Source organism: Neofelis nebulosa, chromosome 3, assembly GCF_028018385.1.
Source record: "Neofelis nebulosa isolate mNeoNeb1 chromosome 3, mNeoNeb1.pri, whole genome shotgun sequence".
Taxonomy (NCBI): Eukaryota; Metazoa; Chordata; class Mammalia; order Carnivora; family Felidae; genus Neofelis; species Neofelis nebulosa.
Genome location: NC_080784.1, coordinates 78,959,754 through 78,981,843, shown reverse-complemented (window position 1 = coordinate 78,981,843; position 22,090 = coordinate 78,959,754). Strand labels below are relative to the sequence as shown.

At 35.7% G+C, this 22,090-nt stretch overlaps 1 protein-coding gene across 11 annotated transcripts in view; it reads right to left on the bottom strand.

Moving 5' to 3' along the window:
• Positions 1–22,090, bottom strand: part of IQCM (IQ motif containing M) — a 664,496-nt gene that overhangs the window by 627,283 nt on the left and 15,123 nt on the right. The window contains exon 1 of one of the 11 annotated variants that reach the window (XM_058721194.1): positions 15,698–15,765. The exons of the other annotated variants lie outside the window; for them this stretch is intronic. The gene's annotated coding sequence lies outside the window, so the exon portion shown is untranslated. Of the gene's footprint in view, positions 1–15,697; positions 15,766–22,090 lie in introns of those variants that run through there. 11 annotated transcript variants of the gene reach the window in all.

Sequence of the window (22,090 nt, the reverse complement as noted above, 5' to 3'; positions counted from 1 at the left end):
TGAACATAGGGGAAGGGAAGCAAAAATAAGATAAAAACACAGAGGCAGGCAAACCATAAGAGACTTAAATACAAAGAACAAACTGAGGGTTGCTGGATGGGAGGTAGGTTGGGGGATGGGTTAAATGGGTGATAGGCATTAAGGAATGCCTTAATGAGGCACTTTTTGGGATGAGCCCTGGGTGTCATAGGTAAGAGATGAATCACTGGGTTCTACTCCTAAAACCAAAACTATATGGTATGTTAACTAACTTGAATTTAAATAATAATAATAATAATGTTTTGAAATATATTATATTCATATTTGTAATTTTATTGAGTTACACTGTAAGTCCTAAATTGTGTGTGTGTGTGTGTGTGTGTGTGTGTGTGTGTGTAAGTTCTCACACTCAACGTAGTTACACATTCACTCATAAACAGACTACTAATGAATAACAAAGCACAAATTCTTGTACTTAATAATGAATTGTTATGACAATACATTTTTATTACCTTTATTGAAAATCAGCCATGCTAAAGGATTTTTAAAATTGTAATGGGGGTAGCATTGGAGGTATTTTAAATTAAAAGGATAATCACATATTCTTGTAGTAGGGTGACCCTATGTCTCATTTCAGTCAGTCTAGTCTTTGAACCTATTGATCCAGTTCTGTCCTGTTGAGCATTTGTTCTGGTAAAAGTGTCCTTGTTTGGACGATCAACTACATGGTTACCCTATTTTTTTGAGATTACTCTGAGACTTTGAAATGTTCAAGTCTTTTGGTCTAATAATCCCTCAAAAATCTATTCAAAAAAATCACTGATGCAGGGTGTACATTTGTATAATAAACATGTACATTATTAGATCATTCAAACTCACAAAAATGTAAACAATTTAAAAGGCAACAACTGAAGAACTGATAGGTAAGTAAGGTTCATAAATGAATGGAATACTATGCACCACTTAAACATTGTTTCTAAAAATAATTGAGTGAGCGAGCTCAAAATATAATTTTAACAGAAAAGGCAAAATATAAAATGCATTTATAATATAATCCCTTCTCTATTATATATTTCATACATAATACACACACCATTCATAAAAATAGAAATACCCAGAATGATGAACAGTTAATCTCTGAATAATGACATGAATAATATTTTTTCTTCAAATTTTGCTGTATTTTAAAATTTTTCTCTAATAATGCATCGCTTTTATAATCATAAAAAATAATTACTAGGAAAGCAAAAAAGACAGAGAATCAGAATTCTAAAAGATCTGCTCTTTTGGAGTTTTGGCAGAGGAGAGACCAGTTTGAGTAAGCAAATGAAGCATAAAGCAAGAAGCATCTTTAAAAACAACACAGTAGGGGCGCCTGGGTGGCGCAGTCGGTTAAGCGTCCGGCTTCAGCCAGGTCACGATCTCACGGTCCGTGAGTTCGAGCCCCGCGTCAGGCTCTGGGCTGATGGCTCGGAGCCTGGAGCCTGTTTCCGATTCTGTGTCTCCCTCTCTCTCTGCCCTTCCCCCGTTCATGCTCTGTCTCTCTCTGTCCCAAAAATAAATAAAAAATAAAAATAAAAAAAAAAAAACGTTGAAAAAATAAAAACAACACAGTAACATTGGTTAGTAACACAGATCACGTTCTGTGCTATTATCCTTTTCAAAGGTTACTAATACCAATAGTAATTCAAACAGAAAAAGTCTCTCAAACCAAGGTAGTATATAGTCTTACTTAAACTTAAAACAGCCCAATGTTACCTCGAGTATTACATTGTGCGCACTTTAAAAAGAAACATTATTTTATGGAATATATCTAAAGGATAGCAACTAAGATAACATTTTTAAAAACCTGAATGAAGTCTGATGAAGGACACTGGGAATGCTTCTTCTAAGGAAGAATGTAAGCAAACACAGGTTTTGTGTAATCTAGTGAAGAAAATAGCTAATGGTTAGAGCTAACTAAGGAGGAAATGGGATCTTTCCTCAGGCAGTAAGTTCCCCCTTTCTGCCCACTTGGGGATTGCCATCCATTAAATACATGTAAGGTAACTGCTAAAGAATCTACTTGACAACCACTTTGGAATCTACTGTTATTTGTAAAGATATTCTCGTTAATCTTGTTTAAGAGTGATAAACTAAGCATCAGGTGGGTATTTAGATTAAGCGTTCTCTAATGAGCCCTCTAAATTGGCATGTCATGCCTTTAGATGTTCTAAAACCAGTCCCAATGTGGGAGCAGGGGTTCTCTTCTGCACAACACCAAGCAATTCTTGGGACACTCTAACGGTACCCAAGAATTCAACTCAGTTCTGACACTAACTACCTGGAGATACCATCAAATTGCACAGGTTAAGTGTTCAGTCCCACAAAACTGCCACCACAACCCTCACCTCAGATGTCAGTTGCAAGCCCAGGCTATTTACTTATGCCTCTAATTGACCAGCTACAGACTGTAGGTTCCAACAATCTCCTTAGGTTTAATTAATTTGCTAGAGGGACTCACAGAACTCAGGGAGACACTTAACTCACGTTTACCAGTTTATTAAAGGATATTATAAAAAAATAGAAATCAACAGCCAAATGAAGAGATAGTCAGGGCAGGGTCTCAAGCCTAAGCTTCTATCTTCATGGAACTTAGGGCCTGGCTCGGTGACACATAGAAGCATTCTGGCCCCCAAGCATGGAAGATCTCTGGGAGAAAAAAAAAAAACAGGCCAAAAAGTTGTTCTCATGACTTTTTATGAAGGCTAATATAGTCATTGCCTAAGTCTTTGGTCATTGGCCAACTCAGTCTTCAGCCTCTCTCCTCTCCTCGGTGTTCAGGCAGTCAGACTGAAAGTTCCAACCCTCCAATCACATGGTTGGTCCTCCTGGCAACCAGCCCCTGACCTTGGGTAATGTCTAAAAGTCACCTTCATTAATAACAAGACACTCATTTCACTTTTATGGCTCTGAAGCATGTTCAGGAACTGTAGATGATCATCTGAATGGCCAATGCAAAAGAAGGTTTAAAACGAAGCACTGCTAACAGTCACTCAAAATAGTCAAAAGGACACTGAGGAAGTAGGGCCTACACATGTATGTCTCGTTTCAATCCTTTAACACCATCAACTTTTGATTTTTGTCAACTGCAACTCCACCACTTCCTAGGACACATCCTTCTACTTTGAACTGAAATACATAATGCAACACATCTGTTAGCTAAATAACCAATTGTGTTACTAGGCAGTCAGTTTAAACTCTGCCAGCACCGATCATAAGTCTTTCAAAACAAATTACATAACCCTATGGTTTTTGCCTTTATAAGCCTGCACTCCCATTTACAATTCAGAACACACTTTTAATTTCAGTTGACTCTGTGCCTCCTGGATTGCAATCCTTAGGACCTCAATTAAGTGCTTTTGGTTGCTTTACAGCTTCTTCTTCTTATATATTTCTTATAAATCGTTACATCGCCATATAATGTTACTATTCCTGAGATTTGACCCACGTTGCTCACATTTAGTTTTATAGCAAACTGTTAAGACATGGATGTTCCATCATTAGTTACCAATTCTTCTCAGCTACTTCACTATTCATTAGCACTTCCACTAGAAGTAGAGGGGGTGGAGAGAAGTTCATTCAAATGAGTTGACTCTTGTGCACGTTAAAAGTTAAAATGAAAGACTGTGTGCAAGAGTTTAACATCCCTGGCCAAAGTGCTTTATTAGTATTACGAGCTCCCTTAACCACTTTATCCCTATTATCTATCTCCCTTTGCATAAGATCTCTTCCATATGGTAACTAGGCATACCACTAAGGATTTAGAATATAATTGTGAAATCAGCTTCCCTGAAATGCCAAATCTATAACAATAATAACACGATAGTGCTGAGTTCATCTAGCTAGCCCAGAGTTCTGATTTTATCACAACTGAATATACATTTTATAAAGGACTGATCTTTTGTCTTGCTTTATCATGGCTTCTAAGGTAAACATCATTCACCCTAAGCGAATGGACCATAAGTATCCCTAAGCTTCATTATTGTAGATTTCTGGGTAAGTTCCTCATCCAGAAATTTTATTTACAGAAAATAGACTACATTAACCAGGTGAGAATTTGCTTCTATTAACTACTGTAGTAAAACACACACACACACACACACACACACACACACACACACACACAACATAAATTATACCATCTTAACCTTTCCAAGTGTAGAGTTCAGTATTTATTAAGTATACTCACACTGTTGCAAAACAAGTCTCCAGAACTTTTTCATCTTGCAGAACTGAAATTCTATACACATTAAACAATATCTCCTTTCTCCACCCTGTTCCTGGTAACCACCATTCTACTCTGGTTTTAAGAATTCACTTTTTGTATATAGTTTTCCAATTTTCTTGTATTTCTTATATATTTGTGAAAACAGTGAAAAATACACACTAATGTTTCATCTCACTCTTTTTAAAAAAAATCAATCATTATTCAAATATTAGGTTTCCCTAAATGTCATAGTATATATTGTTTTAATGCTACACTAACTATAAAAGCAATTTGAAAAATAACAGGCTTTTTTTTCTTATCATACCTGAAAAGTGACTGTTAGAAAAAAAATGCAAAAGGCATTTAAAGCAGTTTTTCTCCTTAGTTCTGTTCAAATATAGAAGAGCATAATTAGGTAGACAAGCTGCCTAACTCTGCAATACACTTCATCTCCACAACTCACAAACCCACAGCAGTAACAAGCTTTGCAGTAAATTAAAATCTCCACTTTCTGAAAAAAAAATTACATTCAGAAAGATGAAGTAAACACCAATTTTCTCTCTCCCAAGAGTGAAGTGTATGAGGTTAGAAAAAATTTCTTTCATTTTTTTTTTAATTTAGCAAGTTAAGATGCTGTAATAATGATGAGACATTCATTTTTCTCACCACCAAGTAATCACTTCCACATTAGTGGACAGCTTATGGGTTTGATTGCTTCACTGCCACTTAATAATCCTGGAAAAAAAGCCAACATTTTTCTTGGGTTCTTTTTGTGAAAGAAAGAAAGAAAGAAAGAAAGAAAGAAAGAAAGAAAGAGAGAGAGAGAGAGAGAGAGAGAAAGAAAGAAAGAAAGAAAGAAAGAAAGAAAGAAAGAAAGAAAGAAAGAAAGAAAGAAAGAAAGAAAGAAAGAAAGAAAAAAGAAAATATAAGAAAATAAAGAGGAGGAAGGGAGGAGAGGAGAGGGAATCTAAGAAGTTACTTTGGCAATGCAGCAACTCAAGTATTTCACTTTGGATCAGTCTTCCTTTTTTGTGAACATTTAAAAGATAAATTTATTTCTGGGGTGCCTGGGTGGCTCAGTCGGTTAAGCTTTTGACTTAGGCTCAGATCATGATCTCACAGTTCATAAGTTCAAGCCACACATTGGGCTCTCTGCTGTGAGCACAGAGCCCACTTCAGATCCTGTCTCCTCTCTCTCTGCCTCTCTCTCTCTCTCAAAAATTAATAAACATTTTTTAAATATAAGTTGATTTCTTTCATTCTACCCTAAATTCAAAGTTTCTAAGATAGATCTCTTGATTCTACCCACATTCTTGAAATGATTAATACAAAATCTTCTCTAAAATAAGTATGTGAATGAATGCTGCTTCTCCAAAACCAAGCTGACCCAGTCAATGTCAAGATAAGACCAGAATACATATTTCTCAGACCAGGTAAGGAAGTAATGCCTAAAGTTTTCAAGATCTATGGAGAGAAAGCTAGTAATAACCCAGAAAGTCATGCATGGAAGCTCAGCAGAACCTTAAATCTGTCAGTAAAGAAACAATAAGAGGGATGCCTGGTTGGCACAATCAGGTTAAGTGTCTGACTTCAGCTCAGGACATGATTTCGTGGTTTGTGAGTTCAAGCCCCGCATTGGCCTCTGCACTGTCAGTGCTTGGGATTCTCTCTCTCTCTCTCTCTCTCTCCCTCCCTCCCCTCACTTGCACTCTTTCTCTCTCTCAAAATAAATAAACTTTAAAGAAAAAGAAACAATAAGAAAATGGATCCCTAAAAGTATTAAAACCTACTACAGAATCTGAGATAAAACCATTATCTCTTCATTTCTTTTTTTTTTATTTTTTTTAAATTTACATCCAAATTAGTTAGCATATAGTACGTTATCTCTTCATTTCTGATCTGAGGATGTCCTTTTCAGGAGTTCTATTTGTCAGCACAGCTCACAGACTGACTACGTGTTATACAGGTCTTTTAACCAAATTAATGATTCTAAAAACATATTTTCCAGTTCATTGCAGATGTATCTCTAAATTACACTGGGCTTGCAAGTTGTAACAAGCACTATATCACATAGCTGTAAGTTCCTCCCACTCAACCTATTTTAAGTTCTGATATCAACCAAGGTAATAATGCCCATCACAAAAAAACTATCACAGGTTTCAATACCTGTTTAAAAACATTCATTAATTCAAAGATCAAGAGCCCTAAGTGAAAGGCACTGGACTAGGTGGTGTAGGTGACACATAGAAAACCATCCCTACCCTAGTCTGTTTTCAGTCTCCCCAGGATGACAGGGATAAAGAAATTAACAATGAAATTAACATTGAAAGAAATTAACAATGAAATCCCAAGTTGAATCTGTTATTCAAACTAGGATACTTTCAGAGTGAGAGAAGTGCTTCTAAAAATTAAGCCAGGATAACAGACATAAACAAGTCTGTCCAGGGAAAACTGGGACATACAGTTACCCTAACTATGGTATTCAATGTTTTGCAATTTAAGTTTTTCAAAAATGTTATTTTATTTTTTGACTAGAACAAAGACATGAGATAAATAACACAACACAATCCCCACTTTTAGATGGGAAAACTAAGCCTCAAAGAAAGTAAATGAGTTACCTAAGGTTTACACAACTAATAAATGATGGGACCAGGGCCTGAGCTGACATTTTCTAATTGCACATCTAATGTCTTCCCACTATAACACACTTGCCTCATCATTCGCTGTAACTACTACATATGCATATAAATTCTATAATGACAACTTGTGGGAAGCATTGTTCTTCTGATTATAATATATGTACAGAAATATAGGGAGAAAACATTTACCAGTTTGACGGCATTTTCACTTTCATAATAAAAATTATGTGGATAAATGAAGACAGACTAATCAAAGGAAACTATACAACAGAGCTGACCTACAAAAAAAAAGAGAAGAGCCAAAACAATTTCAAATAAAATCAGAGTCTAAAGAGGGATATCCTCATCACTGTTATTCAAAATTGTCTTGTACATTGTAATGGATAAATATTGGATAAGAAGAGATAAAATCATCTCCTTTTCCTAATAAGACTGTTATAATAATAGTGACAATGACCAGAACTTTTAAAAATTGGTAAGATAGTCAGATTCAAAATAAATATTTTAAAACTCAGTAATATTTGTATCTTCCAGCAATAAGTTCTCCCTCCTACCAATCCCAGACTCCTCCAGACTTCTTCTCATTCCATATAAAGTTTTGTCCCCAGTTATATCAGATTTTTCCAGTCTTGAACAGAATACCTAACATCCTACTCTGAAGTGTCTGGTTTGGATTATTTCTCCAAATCCAGAGCTACGAACAGGACAATGATTTATTGTGTATCTGTGACCAATAGGACTTGCTAATATTTTCCTTTCAGGACAAAAGACTGCCTCTAAACAAAATTCTACCCTTAGTCTTAGAGCCACTGGCAACAAATTTCTGGATATTTTAAAATGGCAAATTTCTTTCAGTCTTTAAGAACGTATAACTACTGACATCCAATATCAAAACACTCAATGCAGACAAGGAAAAAAAATGTCCATGATAAAAGGATGCATGTGTGCTTTTTTTTGGGGGGGTGGCAGGTGGGAATTGTCCACTTCACTATTAGCTCCCTAACAATCTGATATAACCTGTTTCAAATACCTCTTTCAGTCACTACAATCTCTTTATTTCTAAAATGACAGCAGTTTCTACAAAACTCAAAAACTAGTTGATTTATCAATGATATTTATGTGTCATCCTTTTAAAGAACACTGGTAACATTAAAAGAATTTCCATATCATTGCTGTGTTGAGATTTATTCTTTGAGAACTTGCATCTTTGTGTCTGTAATAGATACTCGTGACTCTCCTCGTGGGCTTGGTGAAGTGAGCAGCCGTGTGAAGAAGCCCACATGGTAAAGAACTGCAACAGCCTCTGGGAACTGTATTGGCTTCTAGGATCTGAGGATCTGTGTGGTTTTAGAACCACAGGAAATGGATTCTGACAACGACCTGAATGAGCATGGAAGTGGATTCTTCTCCAGTCAAGCCTCCAGTTGAGAAAGCAGCCTGGCCAATACAGTAAATAAAGCCTTGTGAGACCTTGAAGCACAAAGCACATTCAAGCCATGCCCAGAATCCTGGCCCATAGAAGCTGTATGTGTTGTTTTAAGCCATTATTTGTAATAATTTGTTACACAGCATCATGAAACTAATGTATCTTCCAATGTCTCTGCCTTAGAGTAAAATCCCAAGTCATTTTCACAATTTGGCCCCTTGCTACCCACTCTAACTTCATCTTCTCCCATTTCACCACTGCAAACTTAGCTCTAGCTACAATGGCCTCTTTGCTTGTCAAATAGAACAGACTTGCCATATTTCCTATAGGACAGACTGACTGAGCCTTCAGCATTCTGCCTGGAATGCTGTTCCCAGATACCTGCTTAGCTCACAACTCACCTTTTTCAGGTACCTATTCAGAGATCACTTTGTTGGAGACAACTTCCCCTGAAAAAAAAATAGGAATTCCAACCCCCATTCAACATGCACTGCTAACATCTGACTACTTTATTTTCCCCACAGCACTCTCATATCACCACCTGATATGTTTATCTGTTTATTGTATCTGTCCCTGTACCAGAAGGTAAAGTCCAAGGGGGCAGAGACTTTTTGTTGTTGTTACCTGTTGTTAACCTATATATGTGCAGCATGTGTTAAATAAATAAATAAATTGATAGATAAGTTAACAAATTAATTAATCAAAGCAAATGCACTATTAAAGAAATGAGAGAGTAGTTAACAAAATGACTTAGTGTAGAGATACGTTTAATCTAACAAATAGAATAGACAAAGCATTCAGAACTATAACAAATTATAATTTCCTAATTCCTCATGATCCAGGTGGGAAAAATGATATATGTTCTTTTTCTAATTGGGGCCTCTGGGTGGCTCAGTTGGTTAAGCATCTAACTCAGGTCCTGATTTCACAGTTCATGGGATTGAGCCCATCAAGCAGTGCAGAGCCTGCTTGGGATTCTCTCTCTCCCTCTTTCTCTATCTCCCCTGCCAGCTCATGCTCTCTCACACTCTTTCTCTCAAAAACATTTAAAACATTATATACAGTAATCATTTAAATATATATACAGTAAAACCTTGGTTTCCAAGCATAATTTGTTCCAGAAACATGTCGTAATCTAAAGCACTCGTATATCAAAGCGAATTTCCCCATAAGAAATAATGGAAACTCAGATGATTCATTCCACAGCCCAAAAATATTCATATAAAAATGATTATAATAGTGTAATATAATAGAAAATAATAAAGAAAATACAAAATATAAAGAAAAATAAGCAAATTAACCTGCACTTACCTTTGAAAACTTTTGTGACTGGTGTGAGGGAGACAATAGAGAGGAGGGTTATTGTGTAAGACGACTTTCATTATCACCAACAGAATCACTGCTATCTTTTGGCTCAATGGAATCTTTTTCTGCATGGGGGCCATTGTATATGCTTGTACAGATGTTGACTACAGCACAGTATTAATAAACTCTTGTCATATACTGTATTTAATGTAACTGGCAATAAGGCAGCAGAGGAAAGGGTCTGTATCTGCAGACAGCCTGATCTAGAATGAAGCAAAGAATTCCTGAGCTTACTCTTGTATGGAAAAGCAAAGGACTGTCCCTAGGTGCTTTGAAGTGACAAAAAATACCAGTTGTGGTAGTACCAGTTGTACCTGGTACTACCTGGTAGTATCTGGTAGTACCAGTTGTGGGCACCTTCCAATGTTCTGAAAAATCACCAATTTCTGCCAAACACTACAGCCTGAGACCGAGCATCCGAGCATGGGAAATGATCACCCACAATCCCACAGCAAGAGAGAGAGAGAAGAACCATTGGCTCCATTGTGATCATGTGACGTTCAGCATCATGTACTACTTGTATTGCAAGACATGGCTTATTTATCAAGTTAAAATTTATTAGAGATGTTTGCTCATCTTGAGGAACACTCTCTCATAACCAGTAACTCCCAATCCAAGGTTTTACTGTGTATGTGTATGTGTGTGTGTGTGTGTGTGTGTGTGTGTGTGTGTGTATGAGCATATACACACCCACATACACATATATTTCCTAATCATGGGAATTGGACTAACTCCATATTTCACAACAACTTCCACACGACAATGGAGCAATGACTAAAATGTTCTAAGAGAAAGAGAGAATTACTTTACTATTTTATACTCAATCAGATTTTCTCTTTAGATTCAGGCAATTGACTTTATTAAGCAAAAAAAAATCATAAGAAATATAATTTCTACAATAGCTTTATGAAAACTGAAGTTCTACCAGTCAAGAAATTGATGACATAAGGGGCTCGGAAATGGAAAAGCAAGAATGAATAAAATAAGTGTTGGTGGGCATTGAATCAATTTAAATAAATCAGGTTAGACAACTACAGAAATTTGCTAGAAAATACATTTTGAATGCTTTAAACTTTGACAAAGAGAAATAATATAACTGACAAAGCTGAAAGACTGGTGGAGAAGTGGTAAGAGGAAGTAAAAGGATATTAGAATATTTCCTCATAATTCACATGAGGGAGAAAATTTATATTATCTCAAAAATTGAAGCCTGAAATTTTTTTATTTTTATTTTTTAAAAAATTTTTTTTTTCAACGTTTTTTATTTATTTTTGGGACAGAGAGAGACAGAGCATGAACGGGGGAGGGGCAGAGAGAGAGGGAGACACAGAATCGGAAACAGGCTCCAGGCTCCGAGCCATCATCCCAGAGCCTGACGCGGGGCTCGAACTCACAGACCATGAGATCGTGACCTGGCTGAAGTCGGACGCTTAACCGACTGCGCCACCCAGGCGCCCCTAAGCCTGAAATTTTTTTAATGGCCCAAACAACTTAACTTATTCTTCATAATAATTTTAGTAACCTTAGATCTTTTCAGAATTGTTTTTACAAAGTTCTTCTGTAGATTGGCACAAAGTAAATATTTAGGCTTTGTGGGATGCACACAATCTCTCTTATGTTTTTCTTTCTTTATTTCTTCTATAACTCTAAAAATGTGAAGACCAACCTTAACCCCCAAGCTGCACAAAAACAGGCCTTGGGCTGAATTTGACCTGCCTGCTGTATTTTGTTGACTCCTGGCTAAATAACATTCTACTGTTCTTTCATTCCCACTATAGAATGTTTTGATTCTGTTAAATGTAAGTAAAGCTGATTGTGGTATTTTGTATTTAAACCTGTATGATAATTTCTAGGGCTTCCACTTTTGGCCAAGATGTACCCAGCAGGTATAATTCACGATGTTTGACATCCAATCAAAAATTATCAAGCATGCAAAAAACCAGGCCAATATGAACAATAAGGAGGGGGAAAAACCTAAATTAAAACCAACATGGAAATTACACAGATGATAAAATTTGTAGACAAGAACATTAGACTAGCTATTACAGCTGTATTCTATATGTTCAAATAGCTAGAAGAAAGATTGAGCATGTTATGCAAAAACCTGGAAGATATTTAAGACTCAAATATAACTTCTAGAAGTGAAAACTTCAATGTCTAAGATCTTTAAAAATATATACTGGGGGCACCTGGGTGGCTCAATCTGTTAAGCGTATGACTTTTTTGATATCAGCTCAGCTCATGATCCTGTGGTTCATGAGATCAAGCGCCACATGAGGCTCTGCACTGACCACATGGAGCCTACTTGAGATTTTGTCTCTCCTCCTCTCTCTGCTCCTCCAATGTTCACTCTCTCCCTGTGCCTCAAAATAAATAAACATTACAAAAAATTTTAAATACACCAGATGGGATTAACAGAGATAAACGCTGCAAAAGGAAAAATTAGTAAACTTGTAAGTGTATCAGTAGAAATCACCCACACTGAAACACATAAGGAAAAAAGGCTGGAAAATAAATGAACAAAGTGTCCGTGAGTTGTGGGAATATTTAAACTGATCCTACAATTTATCAACGTTCTGCTCATTGTTTAACTGAATCCTTGAGAGAGAGAACACAGAAAAATATTTGAAAATACAACCACCAAACTTCATCAAAATTTCCAAATTTGATGAAAACTATATTACCATATATGCAAGAAACTCAATTAACCCAAGCACAAGAAAAAAATGAACCACAAGAAATTGTTTAAAACCAGTGATAAAGAGAAAAACCTAAAAGCAGCCAAGGAAAAGACACATTGCATACAGGGAAACAAAAATACAAATTAAACCAGTGAAAAGCCAAAAGGTAGTGGGGTCACATTTTTAAAGTACTAAAAGAAAAGAATTGGCAACCTAAAATTCTAAACCTATGGGGGAAAAAAAAGCTTTCAAAAACAAAGGTATATACTTATTAAAATGGCTAAAATCTAGAACACTGACAAAACCAAATGCTGACAAGGATGCAGAGCAACGGCAACTCTCATATATCACTGGTGGGAATGCAAAATGGTACAGCTACTGTGGAAGACAATTTGGTTTCTTACAAAACTAAACTTACCATACAATCCAGTACTCATTCTCCCTGGTATTTACCAAAGACGCTGAAAACTTATGTCCATACAAAAACCTATAAGGATATTTATAGCAACTTTATTCATAATTGCCAAAACCTGGAAGCTATCAATATGTCCTTCAGTAGATGAATGGGTAAATAAACTGTGGTACATCTAGACAATGGAATATTATTCAGCGCTAAAAAGAGCTATCAAGCCATGAAAACATACAGGGGAACCTTAAATGTGTATTACTATTATATGATTCTAACTATCTGGCATTCTGGAGAAGGTAAAACTGTGAAGACAAAAAAAAATCAAATGGTTTCTAGGAAGCAGGGGTAAGATAGAGACACAGGCAGAGGAGAGAGGAGTTTTTTTAGGGCAGTGAAAATACTCTGTATGAAATTATAATGATAGATCTACGTCATTACACATTTTTACAAACCCATGTAAGATACAATGCCAAGAATGAACCTTAAGAAAAACCAAGGATTTGGGGTGACCATAATGTGCCAATTTAAGTTCATCCTTGGTAAAGAAAAAAAAATGTACCATTCTTGTAAGTGATGTTCATAATGGGGGAGGCTATGCATGTGTAGGGGCAGCAGGTATATAGGTAATCTGTCCCTTGCTCTAAATTTTATTGTAAACCTAAAACTGCTCTTAAAAATAGAAAGCCTTAAAAAATATGACTTACTAATGATCAATAAGCACATGAAAAGATGCTCAACGTCATTAGTCATTAGGGAAATGAGAATCAAAACCATAATGATTTACCACTTCACACCCACTAGAATGGCTATAATTAAAACAGACAATAACAAGTGTTGACAAGGATGTGGAGAAATAGGAACCCTCATACACTGCTAATGGGAGTGTAAAATGGTGTAACTACTTTAAAAAATAATTTGTCAGTTTCTCAAAATATTAAATATAGAATAACCATATAAACTGGCAATTCAACTCCTAGATATCTACCAGGAGAAATGAAAATACGTTCACATAGAGTTACACACAAATGTTCACAGCAGCATTATTCAAAACAGCCAAAAAATGGAAAAAAATCAAATACCCATCAACTGATGAATGTGTTTACACCTATACAACAGAATTCTATTTGGTGATTTAACACAGCAATAAAGTCCCAATACATGCTACAACATGGAAGAATGTCAAAAATATTATGCTTAATGAAAGAAGCCAGACACAAATTAATGCTATTTATATTATCCTAGCTATATGAAATGCCCAGTAAAAGTGCCATAAAGTAGATTAATGATTGCATATGGCTGGGGGAAGGAATGAGGATTTAGTACACATGGGCATAAGATTTGTTCTTGAGATCATGGAAATGTTCTAAAATTAGACTGTGGGGATAGTTGCACAACTCTGCAAATACACTAAAAATCACTGAATTGTATACTTAAAATGGAGTTACAATATCTTAATTAAATCTAACCTAAGCTATTTGAAAAACACAAAAGTAAATAAAGACCTTCTCAGACATAGAAAAGAATTTATCACCAGCAAGCATGCGCTATAATAATTGTGAAAGTAAGGCTTTCCTTCAAATGCAAAATGATATAATATAGAAACCTGGATCTAAACAAAGAAATGAAGGGGTGCCTGGGTGGCTCAGTCGGCTGAGCATCCAACTTCAGCTCAGGTCATGATCTTGCAGTTTGTAAGTTCAAGCCCCATGTCAGGCTCTATGCTGACAGCTCAGAGCCTGGAACCTGCTTCAGATTCTGTGTCTCCCTTTCTCTCTCTCTGCCCTTCTCCTGCTCATGCTCTGTCTCTCAAAATCAAATAAATGTTAAAAAAAAAAAATTAAACAAAGGAATGGAGCAAACAGAAAATGATAACTAGTGGGTAAATATAAAAGACTTAATCATTTTTTTTTTTTATTTTTTTTTAAAATTTTTTTTTCCAACGTTTTTTATTTATTTTTGGGACAGAGAGAGACAGAGCATGAACGGGGGAGGGGCAGAGAGAGAGGGAGACACAGAATCGGAAACAGGCTCCAGGCTCCGAGCCATCAGCCCAGAGCCTGACGCGGGGCTCGAACTCACGGACCGCGAGATCGTGACCTGGCTGAAGTCGGAGGCTTAACCGACTGCGCCACCCAGGCGCCCCAAGACTTAATCATTTTTTAAATGTCTTTCAAAAAATTGTTTAAAGTGAAAATATTAACAATATATTGTGACACATATAACATATAACAGGTGATGGGGATTAAGGAGCACATTTGCCGTGAAGTACACTGGGTGTTATATGGAAGTGTTGAATCACTATATCATATATCTGAAACTAATATTACACTGTATGTTAACTAAGTGGAATTTAAATAAAAACTTTTTAAAAAAGAAGTAAAATATATGAAAATAGCACAAAGGCCAGGAGAAAAGAAATGGAAGCAAACTTATAAGCTAACTATGTTATGGAAAAAGAGGACAAAAAATGGAAAAAATAGAAAACAAATAGCAAGATGAAAGCTTTAAACCCAAACATATCAATACTAATATTAAATGTAAATGGTATAAATACTGCAAATTCAAAATCCTTTGAAATGAGTGTTTCTTATTGGGTAAAAAGGAACAACCAACTATATGCTGCCTATAAGAAATCCACTTAAAATATAGAGAGAAATAGATTAAAAGAAAAAGAGTGGAAAAGATATGCCATGCTAACACTAATCAAGATAATGCTGAAGTAGTTATATTAATATCAGACAAAACATATTTTATAGCAAAAAATTTCACCAGAGATAAACAGAGTTATTTCACAGTGATAAAGAAGTCAATTTATCAAGAGGACATAACAATCCTTGATGCTTATGTACCTAGTAACAGAGCTTTAAAATACATTAAGCAAAAAATGGCAGAACTTAAAGGATAAATCAATAAAATAAAATTTATAGTCAGAGATTTCAACATACTTACCTTAGTAACTAATAGAACAAATTGGCAGAAGGTCAGTAAGGATATACAACACTTACATAATACTATCAACCAACTTAATCTAACTGACATTTACAGAACATTCTACCTGACAACAGACAAAAACACATTCAATTCAAGTAGACTCAGAATAATTATTGGCTAGAGCACATTTCAAGGAATAAAACAATCTTAATAAATTTAAAACAATATAAATCATGTAAAGTACGTTTTCTGACAACAATGGCACTAAATTGGAAAGAAACAACAGAAACATAGATAGCAATAACAGAAACATAGCAGAAAAATCTCTAAATGTTTGGAAGCTAAGTGGTGCTCTCCTAAATAACTCAAAGGTCAAAGAAGAAATCAAAAGAGAAATTAGAAAACATTATGAACTGAATAAAAATGACAATACAACATATTAAAATTTATGGGATTCAATTAAAGTAGCTTTTACACAAGAGTGCTATTTTGGAGGGGCACATGCACCCCAATGTTTATAGCAGTGCTACCAACAATGGCCAAATTATGGAAAGAGACCAAATGTTCATTGACTGATGAATGGATAAAGAAGATGTGCTAAATATATATAATGGAATATTACTCAGTGTCCAAAAAGACTGAAAAAGAATGAAATCTTGCCATTTGCAATACCGTGGATGGAACTAGAGTGCATTATGCTATGCTAAATAAGTCAGAGAAAGACAAATATCATATGACTTCACTCATATGTGGCATTTAAGACACAAAACAGATGAAAGTAAAGGAAGGAAAGCACAAATAAAAACAGAGAGGGAGATAAATCATAAGATACTTTCCTTGTGAGGAAATAAGTTCTACTTAAATAAATGGGTCAGAAAAAAGCTTAGGTCAGAAAGCTGCCGCCACCATGGGGTGAAAGTGCCAAGGATAGCTAGCAAGATATTATAATAGGATCATGAGTAACTTGTTATATCATCTGCAGGAAATTACTTTCCATCTGGCACCAATGTACCTTGATCACAGACTCCACTTGTCCCCCAGACCCTTTGCTTCTTACTCACACAAGTTAATGGTTACTATCTGATTGTTTTCTCCACATTCAGGAGTATAAGATCTTATTTTCTTCACATTCACCATGTGTGTAAGATCTTGAGAGCTCAATAAATACAGAGATGAAAACCCTGTTCGGGGCTCTTGGCTCCTCCTGGACATTAACCTCTCTCAAATTTAATTCTGTGTCCACTCTTTTGCTGGACAAGAGAGAACTCTGGATTTATAGTCTGAGACAACTCTTAAATACAGAGAACAAACTGAGGGTTGCTGGAGGGTGTTGGGTGGGGGGATGAGCTAAATGGGCACAGGGCATTAAGGAGAGCACTTGTTGAGATAAGCACTGGGTGTTATCTGTAAGTGATGAATCACTAAATTCTATTCCTGAAATCATTATTACACTGTATGTTAACAAGCTTGGATTTAAATTTAAAAAAATAAAATAAAATAATAAAGTAGTATCTACAAAGAAACATAGCACCAAATGTCTATATTAGGTAAAAAGAAAGTTTTCAAAACAATGGCCTCAGCTTCCACCTTAACTAAAACACACACACACACACACACACACACACAGAAAAAGAATAATAAATTAAATCCATATTAAGTAAGAGAAAATAACAATAAAGATCAAAGTGAAAATCAATGATACAGAAAACAAAAATAGAGAAAAATCAATGAAATTCAAAGCTAGTTCTTTTGACATCAATAAAATTGATAAACTTGTAGCAAGACTGATCAGCAAAAAAGAGAGAGAGAGAGAGAGAGAGAGAGAGATAAAATAGAATTTACCAATATCACAATTAAGGGTGATATCACTAGTGTCTATAGAAATTAAAATAAGAGAATATTGGGGCGCCTGGGTGGCGCAGTCGGTTAAGCGTCCGACTTCAGCCAGGTCACGATCTCGCGGTCCGTGAGTTCGAGCCCCGCGTCAGGCTCTGGGCTGATGGCTCGGAGCCTGGAGCCTGTTTCCAATTCTGTGTCTCCCTCTCTCTCTGCCCCTCCCCCGTTCATGCTCTGTCTCTCTCTGTCCCAAAAATAAATTAAAAACGTTGAAAAAAAATTTAAAAAAAAAAAAAAAAATAAGAGAATATTAACAATTTATGCCAATAAATTAAGCAATTTCGATGAAATGGAAAAATTCCTTAAAAGACACAAACTACCAAAGCTCATTCAAAAAAAAAGACATGAATGGCAAAGAAGTCTACTGAGTAAGTCAAATCTGTAGTTAAAAACCTTCCTAAAAATAAAACTCCTGGCTCAGATGTCTTTACTGGTGGGTTGTATGAATACCAGAAGGCAGGGTTGCTAGGGACTATGTCAGAGTCTGTCAGAAATAGTATATACTTTGATCCTATTTTAATAAAACTATTTCTATTTAAGTACTTTCCATTCACTTCATATGGCTATGCATCCATCTATAATGTAGAGAATGTTTATTTAATAACAAATGCTATTTCTGAGTGAGGACTTAGCAATTTTCAGCTTTCTTCTTTGCAACTTTACATGAAATGGGTGTATATCACTTTTATAAAACATTCTAGTAGAATAATAAAATATTCTTTTGGAAAGTAATAGTGAAGCCCCAAATTAGTGTAATGTCATTAATATGTCACTAAAACAAGAGTATTTCAAGTAGAAATATTTGATCAAGTGATTAATTCAGCAGAGAGCTTGATAAGCAAGAGAGCTGAGAAAATACCATTTGGATTAGTAATTAGGAGATCGGTACACCTTCTACAAAGTTGAATGGGGAAGCCAAATTACAGGGTGTTAGGCAGTGAGTGAGTGGTAAGGCAGGAGAAAAAATGGTTTAAAGCACTTATTTGAGAAATTAGTCTCTGAAAGGATGGTATCTATACCCCAGACTAGCTGTGGGAGGAACTGGAAAATTGTTACTCTTTAACTTTACTCCTAAACAAAAAATTACTGGAACACCTAAGCCATCTAATCAATTCATGCAATTGTTAGACAATATCAGTGGACAGAGTACTATCAGGCCAACTTTCAAAAAGGAGAGAATGGGTTTCCTCATGTAGGGGACTAGAGACAATATGAAATAAAAAAATTCTAGCTTCAAGAAGAACAACTGAGATTATACTTGTCCTGAAAGTAAATGAATTCTTTTTTTTTCTACAAAATAAAGTGATTACAAAGGAAAAGAAAAAAAGGATATCTTAATAATAGTCAATTAAGCTTAGAGAACACTGTGATCAAATTAGCCTTACTGTATCATTCAGATTATATATTCTTTACAAGACTGTTTTGTATACATTACTGAAATAACTTTCTGATTTCTAAAATATATCTACAGAATTTCACATTTTTCCTTAAATATGTAGATGCTTGAAATCACATTCCCCACCATATCCTTAAGAGTGGTTATCCTCTGACTTCAGTTTTTAAACAAGGAAATCAATAGGCTGATTTCAGTAAATGTAAAAAATTCTCAGGTGCATCCTATTAAAATTCATATCTACAGACATTTTTAAGATGACTTATAATTTGCCAAGCTATATTTAGACACCTTAAAAAAATTAAAACTCCTGAATGACCAGCAAACTCATACTATTTATAAATAAAAATACCCACTGTCATTTATCTGTTAAATAAATCAGGATTTAACAATTGCATTTCACCTGCTAAGTTTTCAATGTAACCACATATTATAGCTCAACTGAGAAGAGGCAGATGATTCCAATGGTTCTATATTTTTTGTTTACTTGATTTTTCTACTGGAAACTGAATGAAGAGAGCCAAATTAATCCTTCGAGCCTTCTCTTTGTATTACTATTGTTCATTGACAAACCTTCCACACAATCCCTGGGCTTTTAGCTCCAACCAGATTGTCCTCAGAATGTTTAGCTCCCTTCATGCCCTTAGTAAGCTACTTTTAAAATATATTGTATCCATTGGGTGCCTGGATGGCTCAGTCAGTTGACTTCAACCCAGGTCATGATCTCATTGTTCATGAGTTCAAGCCCTGGTCAGGCTCTGAGCTATCAGCACAGAGCCTGGAACCTACTTCGGATTCTGTGTCTCCCTCTCTCTGTCTCTCTGCCCTTCCCCACTCATGCTCTCTCTCTCTCTCTCTCTCTCTCTCTCTCTCTCTCTCTCTCTCCCTATCCATATCTATATTTCTTCTTTATCAAAGAATTAACTATAACGATCAGCATTTTAGTCTAGGTCATGATATATGGCTTTCTGGTAAATGATATTTCTCAGGCAAATACCTGCTCAAATTTCTTAATCAGGTACTTCAGAAAAGGGCAAAAATTCAGATTGAGAAAAGGTGTGCTTTTTCGAAGGGGCACATGCATTCCAATGTTTATCGCTGTGCTATCAACAATAGCCAAATTATGGAAAAAACCCAAATGTCCATCAACTGATGAATGGATAAAGAAGATGTGGTATATATATGTACAATAGAATATTACTTGGCGATCAAAAAGAATGAAATCTTGCCATCTGTAACAACGTGGATGGAACTAGAGTGTATTTTCCTATGCAAAATAAGTCAGAGAAAGAAAAATATCAAATGACTTCACTCACAAGTGGAATTTAAGATACAACACAAATGAACATAAGGGAAGGGAGGCAAAAATAATGTAAAAACAGGGAGGGGGACAAAACATAAGAGACTCTTAAATACAGAGAACAAAGGGTTGCTGGAGGGGTTGTGGGTGAGGGGATGGGCTAAATGGGCAAGGGGAATTAAGGAAGACACCTGTTGGTATGAGCACAGGGGTTTATATGCTGTGGATGAATCACTGTCCACCCTGAAATCATTATTGCACTACATGCTAACTAACTTGGATATAAATTTAAAATAATAATAATAATAAAGAATTCAGATCAAGAGATAAACATCTTTTTTTTATTATTTATTTTTGAGAAAGAGAGACAGGGCACAAGAGGGGGAGGGGAAGAGAGAGAGGGAGACACAGAATCTGAAGTAGGCTCCAGGCACTGAGCAGTCAGCACAGAGCCCAACTCAGGGCTCAAACTCATGAACCACGAGATCATGACCTGAGCCAAAGTCGGAAGCTTAACTAGCTGAGCCACCCAGTCACCCCCAGAGATAAGCATCTCAATTGCATATAAATGTTGGAAAGCCTCTTTTTTTACTGAAAAGTAAAATACGCTATTGTAAAAAATAGCAATAGCTATTACAAAAACCTATAGCTCATTAAGCCAATAAGGTCCTTTGTACCAACTATTCCTGTATCAACTATGTAACCTTAGACTAACTATACTTATAGAGTCTATCTTAATCGTTCACGAAATACTTGGCATTTGATAAAATTTGATTTTTATTTCATCCTCTATCACTATTTAATATTTACCATTAACTAATTTTGTATGTCTATCTTCCATAAACAAAGAAAACTGGATCTGTTTCTGTAACAGGTTCCAGAGAGCAAAGTAAAACTTAAGGTCAGCAAAAGGGGAATGCATAGGCTCATTAAATTTAAACAAAGTAACACATCACAGGCATGGCTGGATCTAGGGGCTTGAAAATTTCATCAGGACTCATTTTCCATTTTTCTATCTCTCAGCCCTCACCTATGTTGGCTCTGTCCCCAGGAGGATCCCTATATACAGTGAAAAGATGGCTTCCAACAGTTCTAGGCTAACTCTATCAGTAAACTCTGTTTGCCTTAATTTTAGCAAAGGTCCATGGATAAATTCACTGGCTCTGAAAGCCTTGGCTTGGGCCACATGTTCTCTTTGTTCAGTAGAGGTTATAATCTCCCCTGGAGATATACACACACTACATGGACTAAAAACAGATGACATGTAGTTCTATAAGGAACATCAGGAAAATGTTACTAAATGATTAAACACAAAAAAGATTATTTGTACCAGAAACTTAGATTTTTCACTATCTAAGGCTAACAGCCATATGATATACAGATCAAATTGCAGCCTCTACAAAAATACCATGATACTAATATCCTTTCATTTGGGGCTATCCGGAATTCAGGTGTCAGAATACCCATCAGAAACCACCATGTTCCTATCTGATAAAACACATGAGAAGAAAAAAAAATAGGTTCCTAATAAAAACATTTTGCGTTAAACAGTATTAACCTGAAGAAGGGAAAACAAAAAAGAGGGAAACTTGTTCAGATTCACACTTCTTTGCTGCAGCAGCCCAGTGAGTAGCTTAAGGCAACATAAAAGTCCGATACAAGCAAAAAGCAAAAGAAAACAATCAGGAAACAGAAACAAATAACACTCTTGCTGACTGAACCAGAAAATCAGTTCAGGAAGAGGTCTGCTATTACGATGATTCACTTCAGCCTTCTAATTCTTAAATCTAAGACCTCTTCACTCCCAACTACAAGATCAGTT